Here is a 9,930-nt window from a genome sequence, read left to right as displayed (position 1 = left end):
TAATGTTAGTGCAATGTTTTTTTGTATCAAATATTTATTCATTAATCTTTTTTTCCTGGCTTGCAGATTGATAGAGGGTATATATCTCCACAATTTGTTACCAATCCTGAAAAATCAATTGTGGAATTCGAAAATGCAAGAGTCTTGGTAACTGACCAGAAGATCCCTGCGATAAAAGATATAATTCCATTATTGGAGAAGACTACTCAAATGAGAGCACTTCTGCTTATTATTGCTGAGGATATCACTGGAGAAGCACTAGCCACTCTTGTTGTAAACAAGCTGCGGGGAATTATTAATGTTGCTGCCATCAAGGCACCAGGATTTGGGGAGAGGAGAAAGGTTATTCTTCAAGATATTGCTATCTTGACTGGTATCATTTTTATTTTAGATACTCAAATTAATTCATTGGATAAAAAAGTCATACACCATCTACATAAAGATTTGAATCTAACAAATACATAACAATTGAATCAAATAAAAACTTCCTTTCACCGTTGCTACGATCGTAGTATATCGAACATATTGTAGATTTGTATCATACTCCCTCCTTATTCTCATCTACTTTGGTCAATTTATGCACATTTAAGGCTCTTTCGATCCTTACATGTCATATTTTGACTATAAAAGTTGTTTTCGCTCCCAACTCTCAACTAATGAACCAAAATAGGAATTATTAACCCTTTACATGTTTAAAATACTTAGTATTAGGTTGCCAATCCTTATTCTCATCTACTTTGGTCAATTTATGCACATTTAAGGCTCGTTTGATCGTTATATGTCATATTCTGACTTAAATAGTCGTTTTCGCTCCCAACTCTCAACTAATGAACCAAAATAGGAATTCTAAACGCTTTTCATGTTTAATTCACTTAGTATTAGGTTGCCAATCCTCATTCTCATCTACTTTAGTAAATTTATGCACATCTAAGGCTCGTTTTGGTCATTATAGGTCATATGTACTTATATCGAGCCAAATGAGCCTTAGATGTGCATAAAGAACTTGAAATGAATCTTATTAATCTCTAACTAAGCATATCAAACATAAAAAAGGTTTAGAAAGTGTCCTTAGGTTCATTTGTTGATAATTGGGATCGAAAATGCCATTTTGGCCATAAATGACCTATATCGACCCAAATGACCCTTAGGCTTGCATAACGAACTTGAAATGAGTTTAATAAACCTATAACTAATCATATGAATCATGAAAAAGGGTTCGAATGTGGAAATAGGTTCGTTTGTTGGTAGTTGGTATCGAAAATGCCATTTTTGGCCATAAATGGCCTATATTGACCCAAATGACCCTTAGGCGTGCATAACGAACTTGAAATGAGTCTTATAAACATATAACTAATCATATGAATCATGAAAAACATTTAGAATATGGAAATAAGTTCGTTTGTTGGTAGTTGGGATCAAAAATGCCATTTTTTGCCATAAATGACCTATATCGACCCAAATGACCAATAGGCGTGCATAACGAACTTGAAATTAGTCTTATAATAATATAACTAATCATATAAATCATGAAAAACATTTAGAATATGGAAATAGCTTCGTTTGTTGGTAGTTGGGTTCGAAAATGCCATTTTTGGCCGTAAATGACCTAAATCGACCCAAATGACCCATAGGCGTGCATACCGAACTTAAAATGAGTCTTATAAACATATAACTAATCATATGAATCATGAAAAACGTTTAGAATATGGAAATAGGTTTGTTTGTTGGTAGTTGGGATCGAAAATGCCATTTTTGGCCATAAATGACCTATATCGACACAAATGACCCTTGGGCATGCATAACGAACTTGAAATGAGTCTTATAAACATATAACTAATCATATGAATCATGAAAAAGGGTTAGAATGTGGAAAGAGGTTCTTTTGTTGGTAGTTGGGATCAAAATTTTCATTTTTGGCCATAAATGACCTATATCGGCCCAAATGATCATAGGCGTGCACAACGAACTTAAAATGAGTCTTATAAACATATAAATAATCATATGAATCATGAAAAACGTTTAGAATATGGAGATAAGTTTGTTTGTTGGTAGTTGGGATCGAAAATGTCATTTCTAGCCATAAATGGCCTATATCGACCCAAATGACTCTTAGGCTTGCATAACAAACTTGAAATGAGTTTCATAAACATATAACTAATCATATGAATCATGAAAAAGGGTTAAAATGTGGAAATAGGTTTGTTTGTTGGTAGTTGGTATGGAAAATGCCATTTTTTGCCATAAATGGCCTATATCGACCCAAATGACCTTTAGGCGTGCATAACGAACTTGAAATGAGTTTCATAAACATATAAATAATCATATGAATCATGAAAAAGGGTTAGAATGTGGAAATAGGTTCGTTTGTTGGTAGTTGGGATCGAAAATGCCAATTTTGGCCATAAATGACCTATATCGACCCAAATGACCCATAGGCGTGCATAACGAACTTGAAATGAGTCTTATAAACATATAACTAATCATATGAATCATGAAAAAGATTTAGAAAGTGTACTTAGGTTCATTTTTTGATATTTGGGATCGAAAATGCCATTTTTTGGCCAAATATGATCTATATCGAGCTAAATGACCCTTAGATGTGCATAAAGAACTTGAAATGAATCTTAGTACACTCAGAAAGTTGTTTTCGCGACCAATATAATTTCTTTTTTTTCATATTAAACTTAATTTAATTTATTGGTTTGCATGTACGTTGTTCTTTTAAAGGTTTTCACAACTCCAAGGGAGAGGCCCTTTACCAAAGAGGAGTTGGATGAAGTTCGAGACAAGTGGGCTACTTACTTCAACGATTGTGAACTCCCCTCAGTGTAATAAATAGAGCAGGCTTGTAGTTATCCGTTACTCTTACATTATTTTGTTATTTATCGATTTAATTAATTACATTTGAATTAATTCGGTAATATTATTGGAAATTTGAAATTTGAAATTTATATCATTTTTGAGGAATGTCAAGCTGATGTTTGGTGAAAGAGTATTCTCTAAATTATAATGCAGAATTTTATATTGCAAAATTAGAAATTATATTGCAAAATATCAGGAATTATATTGCAGATTTTTTTTTTTTTTATAAAAAAAAAACTCAAAAGTTGCCCTTGTTTGCAACAAGAGCAACTTATGTGAAGCTTATAAGTTTCTCTTGTTGCAAACAAGAGCAACTTATGTGAAGCTTATAAGTTTCACATAAGTTGCCCTTGTTGCAAACAAGGGCAACTTATAAGATTATAAGTTGCCCTTGTTAAGGGCAACTTTTGATAATTTTACAAAAGTGACCCTGCCATAGGTTGCCCTTATAATTGGCAACTTATAAGCCTATTTTAAGGGCAACTTATGATGTTTTTTCCTCTAGTAAGGGTAGCATCCAAAAGCTGAAGTTTGATAACGCTCTTTGCGATTTGGGGGCAAGCGTGAGAATTTTGCCTTACAAAATCTATGAGAAGCTTAGCCTTGGTGATTTCATCCCTACCCCTATGTCTTTGAAACTAGCCGATCGCTCGGTTATGTACCCCTTGGGTAGGGTTGATGATGTCCCCCTTGTGATAGGGAAGTTGACTTTCCTTGTTGACTTCATTGTCTTGGATATTGATGAGGACGCCCACACCCCTATTATTTTAGGGAGGCCATTCTTGGCCACGACGGGTGCTTTCATTGATGTTCAAGGTGGTCTTATCACCTTGAAGGCGGGAGATGCCAAGGTTAGTTTTAAGCTCCCCATTGATGATGAATGTTGTTCCAAAAAGAAGAGTTGCATGAAGTTAGACACTATTGCATGCATTGAACATCGTTATGCTAACATTTCTAACGACTCATAAGTTCGATGATAAGCTTGCTAGGGACAACATCAAGGAGAAGAAGGTATTTATGAACTCCTCGGTGTTAGGTGATTCATTTGATGATGTGATAACCATTCCCGAGATCTTCGGGATGGGTCTAGATGATGTTGGAGCAGAAACTTCGGCTCCCAATGGTAAGAAATCTATGAGCAAGAAGACCAAGAAGGGTAAACTTAATCCCAAGAAGAGTTGGTTTGATCCCCATTCCATGAGTTGCGGTTTGGGTGAGTTGTTTGTGCCCAAAGGGGCAAAGAAGATCTTTTTGACTCGTGATGACCCCGAGTTGGCTGTGTTTGACCCCCCATGAAAATGGGGGGTTTGTCAAGCTAATGACGTTAAACGAGCGCTACCGGGAGGCAACCCGTGAATTGGTTCTATCTCTTGTCCCCCCATGAGTTTTGGGGGGATTCGTCAAGCTAATGACGTTAAACGAGCGTTACCCGGGAGGCAACCCGGTTGTCTAACTCTTAGATTTAATTTTAGTTTGTTTTTGTGTATTATCCTTCCTTTGTTAGCTTTATTTTTGTTTTAAGGTGGGAAGCTTGCTTCATTTTTGCAAAATCAGGTCCTGTGCGACCGAACAACTTTTTGTTCGATCGCACAGGGGTGCCTTTGTGCGATCGTGTTCTGTTACACGGTCGCACACAAGTGATTTTGAGATCAGCAGCCAACCAAAAATCTTGTTTGATCGCACAGTCATTTCAGTTCGGTCGCACAACTTTTGTGCGATCGAACAGCTGTTTCTGTTCGATCGCACAAGTCAGCGGGGGAAGTTACTGATTCTTTTTTCTTCACTAAAACGCGAGCCCCCCTTCTTTTTCATTCTACTCGACATTCTCTCACTCTCAAACTCCATAACCTCTCTTTTTCTCCCTTCATACTCCATCTCTCCATTAATCTCACTCATTCCTTCTCACTAATTTCACTCTTACCTACTCTCATTCACAAAATCTTCATCATCCAAATCCCTAAATCGCCAATTTTTTAGAGTTTGCAAAACCCCCAAAAGTTAGGGTTTTCGAAGAAATTTTCAAATTGTGAGCTTTGGTGCATTTGGAGCTTTTGGGTCTTCTTGGGATTGATTATTACTACTTCCTTTGCTTGTGGTGATGATTTCTTTCCCTTAATTCTTCAATTTCATTCCAATTTTTACCATGTTCACGTCATTTTAGAAATTTCTGAAATTTGTGGTTTTTGGGAGATTATTGATGCATGTTTGATTATGTGAATGTTATTTAATTGTCTAGATGAGTTATGCATGTTTCATTTCTTATTCTACTTGAACTTTAGACTTTTTGTGATGATTGAGTGGAGTTTTGGCTAGTTTGATTATTCTTGGTTGTGGAAGTGATGTTGTTTGGTTGTGGAGCAATGTATGGAGTAATCTTGTTGGCTTGAACTTTTTGAGGAGCTAGTGTAGTGTTTTGGTGTTTGATTGTGATGGTTTTAGCTAGTTTGATTGAGATTGTATAGTTTTAGCTAGTTTAGTTGTTTGATTGATAGAGTTTGTGAACTAACTTAGTTTTTCCTTCTTTTTGTATCTTGGTTGGTTTTTCGTTTGTTTTGTGTAGATTTTTCTTTGCCTAAGCTCATCACACTATGGCCTCTAAGCGCTCTAAGAAGAATCCTAGCACCTCTTCATCTAAGAGGAAGGCTCCGGCTCCTCCGGACATCGAAACCTATGGTATTGAATTCCAAGATCAACGATCTTGGGAATACTTCGACAATTTATCTAAGAGGGCCATCAAGCCCACCAAATTCTTCCATAGGGAGAATTGTTCGTGCTTTGGGGGTTGAGGAAGAGGTTGAAAAGTTGATAAAGGGGCTCGGTTGGGAAGAGTTCGTGAAACTCCATGCACCAACATACACAAAGGTGACCTTAGAGTTCCTTTCCTCAGCTCGGAAGAATATTATTCAAGATGAGGATTGGGATGATGTGATGGAGTTGAGCTTTCAAGTCTTTGGCAATCGCCACACATGGACCAACAACGAGATCAACGAAATCTTCTCCATCGGTTCGGAATTTGGGCTCATCACCAACCCCAAGACCGAATGTGTGAACGATTATGATGAACATAGTTGGTGGCGATCACTCACCGGAGAGAGTGTGAAATTCCTCTCCGCGTCGGCCAAGTCTTCTTCCTCATCATCCGGCCATCCGTTACATGAGCCGCCTCCTCATCTACGCCCTTTTCTCCAAGGGTGCTACCGGTGCCTTGTCGGGCATGGAGCTTGGGGGCTTGTGGTTGGCGACAAAGGAGAAAATGGGAATCCTTGATTTTAGCCAATTGCTCATTTCCCGGATCATTGAGGTTCGGAATTGCCACTTGAATCGGGGAGACATAATCCTAGGGGGCATACTTACTTTTCTTGTTCGAGCCAACAACCCTTATGCCAAGGATCATGATGCTTTGGAGCTCGTTCCCGGTGGGGAGTTCTTGAACATCCGGGCGATGTACAATACCAAATGGCTTCAATACATGGTCGACGAGGATCGTTTTGTTTGGATTGTGAAGATGGTTAAATGGTGTTATCTTCCCAACCCAACCCTTACTTCTTGGACTCCTCGTGTCCGATACTTGCTTGCCCGGCATCCTGGTTTCTCCACCACCACCACCGACCCTTCCGCTCGTGGTCCTCCTCCTCGGTCTCCTAGTCCGGCCCCCGGTCCTTCCCCTCATGAGGGTGGTATGTCATCTTCTTCTTCTCCTTTTGATTTAACTAGTATGCAATCTACCCTTGCCGCCATTTTGCAAGGGCAAGAGGACCAAGCTCGTACCTTGGCTTCTCTTGCTCCTCAAGAGAGCCGCCTGGTGGATTCTTATCCCGACTTTGACTCGTCCTACTACGGTAGGCGGGTGTATGATTATCATGTTGACAAAGAGGACTTTGCCCCCTATGTCAACTATCCGTATCATCCACCCCAACAAGGGCCCGTCCCTAGCTTGCTGGAATGATGATCTGATGAGCGACATTTATGTCACTCTCAGCTTAGGATTTGATGTTAGTTTTTATTACTTTTTTTTATAGTTTTTATAGCTTTTTGTGTGAATTTTATAAGTTTCGTTTCATCTTGTGCTTTATAGGTGATTATGATGAAAAGTGATGGAAAACAAGTAGAATCAAGCCAAAACAGGGCTTGTGCGATCGAGTGATGGTTTGTGCGCCCGAACAGAGGAGTGCAAATGGGCACAAGGAATATCCAACTCTGTGCGATCGAACGTGCTCTGTTGTTCGGTCGCACAGGATTGATTTTTAGAGTCAGAATGTCTCTAATTTGGGATGCGATCGCAGAGCCTACTATTCGACATCACAGGTTTTGTGCGACCGAACGTGCTCTGTTGTTCGGTCGCACAGGTTTGGTTTTTGGAGGCAGAATGTCCCTAATTTGGGATGCGACCGCACAAGGATCTCTACTCGACCGCACAAGAGTTGTGCGCCCACACAAGGCCTTTCGTTCGAGCGAATCATGCTGCAGAGGAATTATGAGCCAAAGAAACCCCATTCCACCGAACAGGGTTCTTCGTTCGGTCGCACATGACGAAGGAAGTGTTCTTCGCTGCCTTCGCTCGCACAGGACCCAATATTTGCTCGAATGACTCTTTTACGTTCGGTCGCACAAAAGGCCTGTGCGACCGAATGGTTGCGCGGGCTGCTCTTATTCGAATTTTGGCTTCTATTTGGGGAAACTTATAAATAGATTTTTTGATTATTTTGTTGAGAGAAGAATTTTAGTTGATAATTTTAGATTCTCAAAGTTAGTTTTTCAGCATTTTCTAGAGAGAGAAACACTCCTCTATTGAAGCATCAATTTGTAATTCTCTAAACTCTTCTTCTAATTTTGTGCAATTCAATTCAATTTCTTAATTCTTGCTTTTGTTGTGATTGTTTGTTCTATAATTCCTTCAATTCTTGAATTCTACTTGATTTTACTTAGTTACTTTGATCCTTAATTCTCTTGTTGATTGTTCAATTGATTGTTCTAGTCTTTGATTCCCTCTTCCTAATCCTTCAATTTCATGCTTGCTAGTGTAGAATTAATGGATTTCTTGATTTCTAGAATGGCTAGTGAGTAGATTTAGGTTAGGGAAAGGGGAGAATCTAGGGGCTTAATTAGGGGAATTTGATGATTTAATTGATTAATGATTGATGTGATTAAATTGATTTAGTGCTAGGATTTTCCATGATCAATTGAGTAGTAGTTGCAAATGCTAGTTGATTGAGTTAGATTGGAATGTATGATTTAGATTTGGCAAGACATTATGAGCCTAGTTCATGCAAGTGAATGATAGTTCCCATTATATGCAAGCTAATCTAGCTTAGGACTATGCGAAAGCTTTTCTATAGGCTAGGTTGCTTTGCGTGCTCTATCCGAGAGGTGGCGAGTACGTCATTAGTTTTCATTCCCCTATGTGCTATTTCATTGCATCATTCATGATTACTAGATGGTATTTTATTTTCCCCGATTTCCCTAGACTATCCCCAACTCCCTAATGTTTAGCTTCCTTGATTCAATCTAGTTTAATTCTTAGTTTAGCATCTTAGTGATAATTCAAATCAAACCTCTTGTTCGAATTAGCTTGACATTTAAACTCGATAACCATCGTTTCTTTGGGACGATCCCTTTACTTGCCACTATAATTCATATAGTTGGTTAGTCTAGTGGTTCTATAAATTTTGTTTGATTGAGGCGTTGATCTTTCAACGACGGAAAAACGCCCTATCAAAATGGCGCCGTTGCCGGGGAACGGTTGTTGTTTTTGAGTTTAAGTTGAGACTAGTTCATTATTAGAAAATACAAAAACATTGCAATTTAGCTTAGCTTTCTTTTTCCTTGGCATTGCTCACGGTTTTTCTTGAGTTTGTATGCTTGTTAGGGGGTGTGCTCGTCAAAGGACCCTCCATCCTCTTGACCTCGAATTGGAGAGGACACTTAGGAGACTAAGGCGTGTACGGTCTAGCTCATCAAGCCATAACAGATTCGAATCGTTGAGTGTTGGTGAGGAACAACAAGAGAGTGAGCAAGTTCTTGAGAATATGGCGCTCCCGGTTAAGAACTTGGGAATACCGGGGGCATGCGAAGCTACATGCGGTATTCAAGCCCCCACAACGGGTGCCAACAACTTTGAGATCAAGCCCGCCTTGATCAATTTGGTCCAAAGCCACCCCTTTTGTGGGAAGAGTAATGAATCACCTCACGAACATCTCAAACAATTCGAGCACTATTGTGACACAATCAAGCACAATGGTGTCACATCGGATTACGTGAGGTAGACATTGTTTTGGTTTTCTCTACTTGGGCGAGCAAGTGATTGGCTTGACAAGGAGGTCAATCCCAACTCACTTCGCACTTGGACCGAGGTGACGAGTGCATTCTTAAACAAGTTCTATTCGTATGGGAAGACGGCGGAGTGTCGCCACAAGATTCAATCCTTTGAGCAAAGGCGAGATGAGTCACTCTTTGAAGCTTGGGATCGTTTTAAGGAGTACCAAAGGGAATGCCCTCACCATGGGATCCCTAAATGGTTGTTGCTTCAAACATTCTACTTGGGGTTGAGTCCAAGTTCGAAGACAAGTCTTGATGGGGGCGCGGGAGGCCCCATCATGAACAAAACTGAGGATCAAATAGAGGAAATCATTGAGGATGTAGTTCAAAACTACCAATCTTGGCATGTAGGCACAAGGAATTATGATGGGAAAGGTAGGAGTGAAGATGGTAAGGGTTCGGTGTACGCCATAGAGCAAGCAGGGATGATAGAGAAGCTTACCTCGCGATTGGAGAAGCTCGAAAACACACCAAGCCAACCGCCATCACCATCTACAATCCCTCCTCCTTCGGCCACTCTTCTCTCTAAGGGGAAGAGCAAGGTTAGTTCTTATGGCTCAATGCCTCCGGGCACCTCCTTTTGCGAAAATTGCCAAGACTATAGTCATTCCCCCAATGCATGCCCCTTAGTTCATAACCTGTCATTTGTGGATTATGGCCCTTCGTATGAAGGCGATTTTGATGTAGAGTATGCTAATGCCGTAAATGAGAGGTCTAGGAATGATAACCCTAACAATCCGAATTTTTCTAGGC

General features: G+C 39.6%; 1 pseudogene; it reads right to left on the bottom strand.

Annotated features, from left to right (window-relative positions):
* Positions 1-9,266: 9,266 nt before the first annotated feature.
* LOC130460326 (uncharacterized) lies at positions 9,267-9,367 on the bottom strand (annotated as a pseudogene).
* Between the last annotated feature and the right edge of the window lie 563 nt (positions 9,368-9,930).

The sequence above is a fragment of the Spinacia oleracea genome, chromosome 4 (assembly GCF_020520425.1).
Source record: "Spinacia oleracea cultivar Varoflay chromosome 4, BTI_SOV_V1, whole genome shotgun sequence".
Lineage (NCBI taxonomy): Eukaryota > Viridiplantae > Streptophyta > Magnoliopsida > Caryophyllales > Amaranthaceae > Spinacia > Spinacia oleracea.
This window is presented reverse-complemented; position numbering and strand designations above follow the sequence as displayed.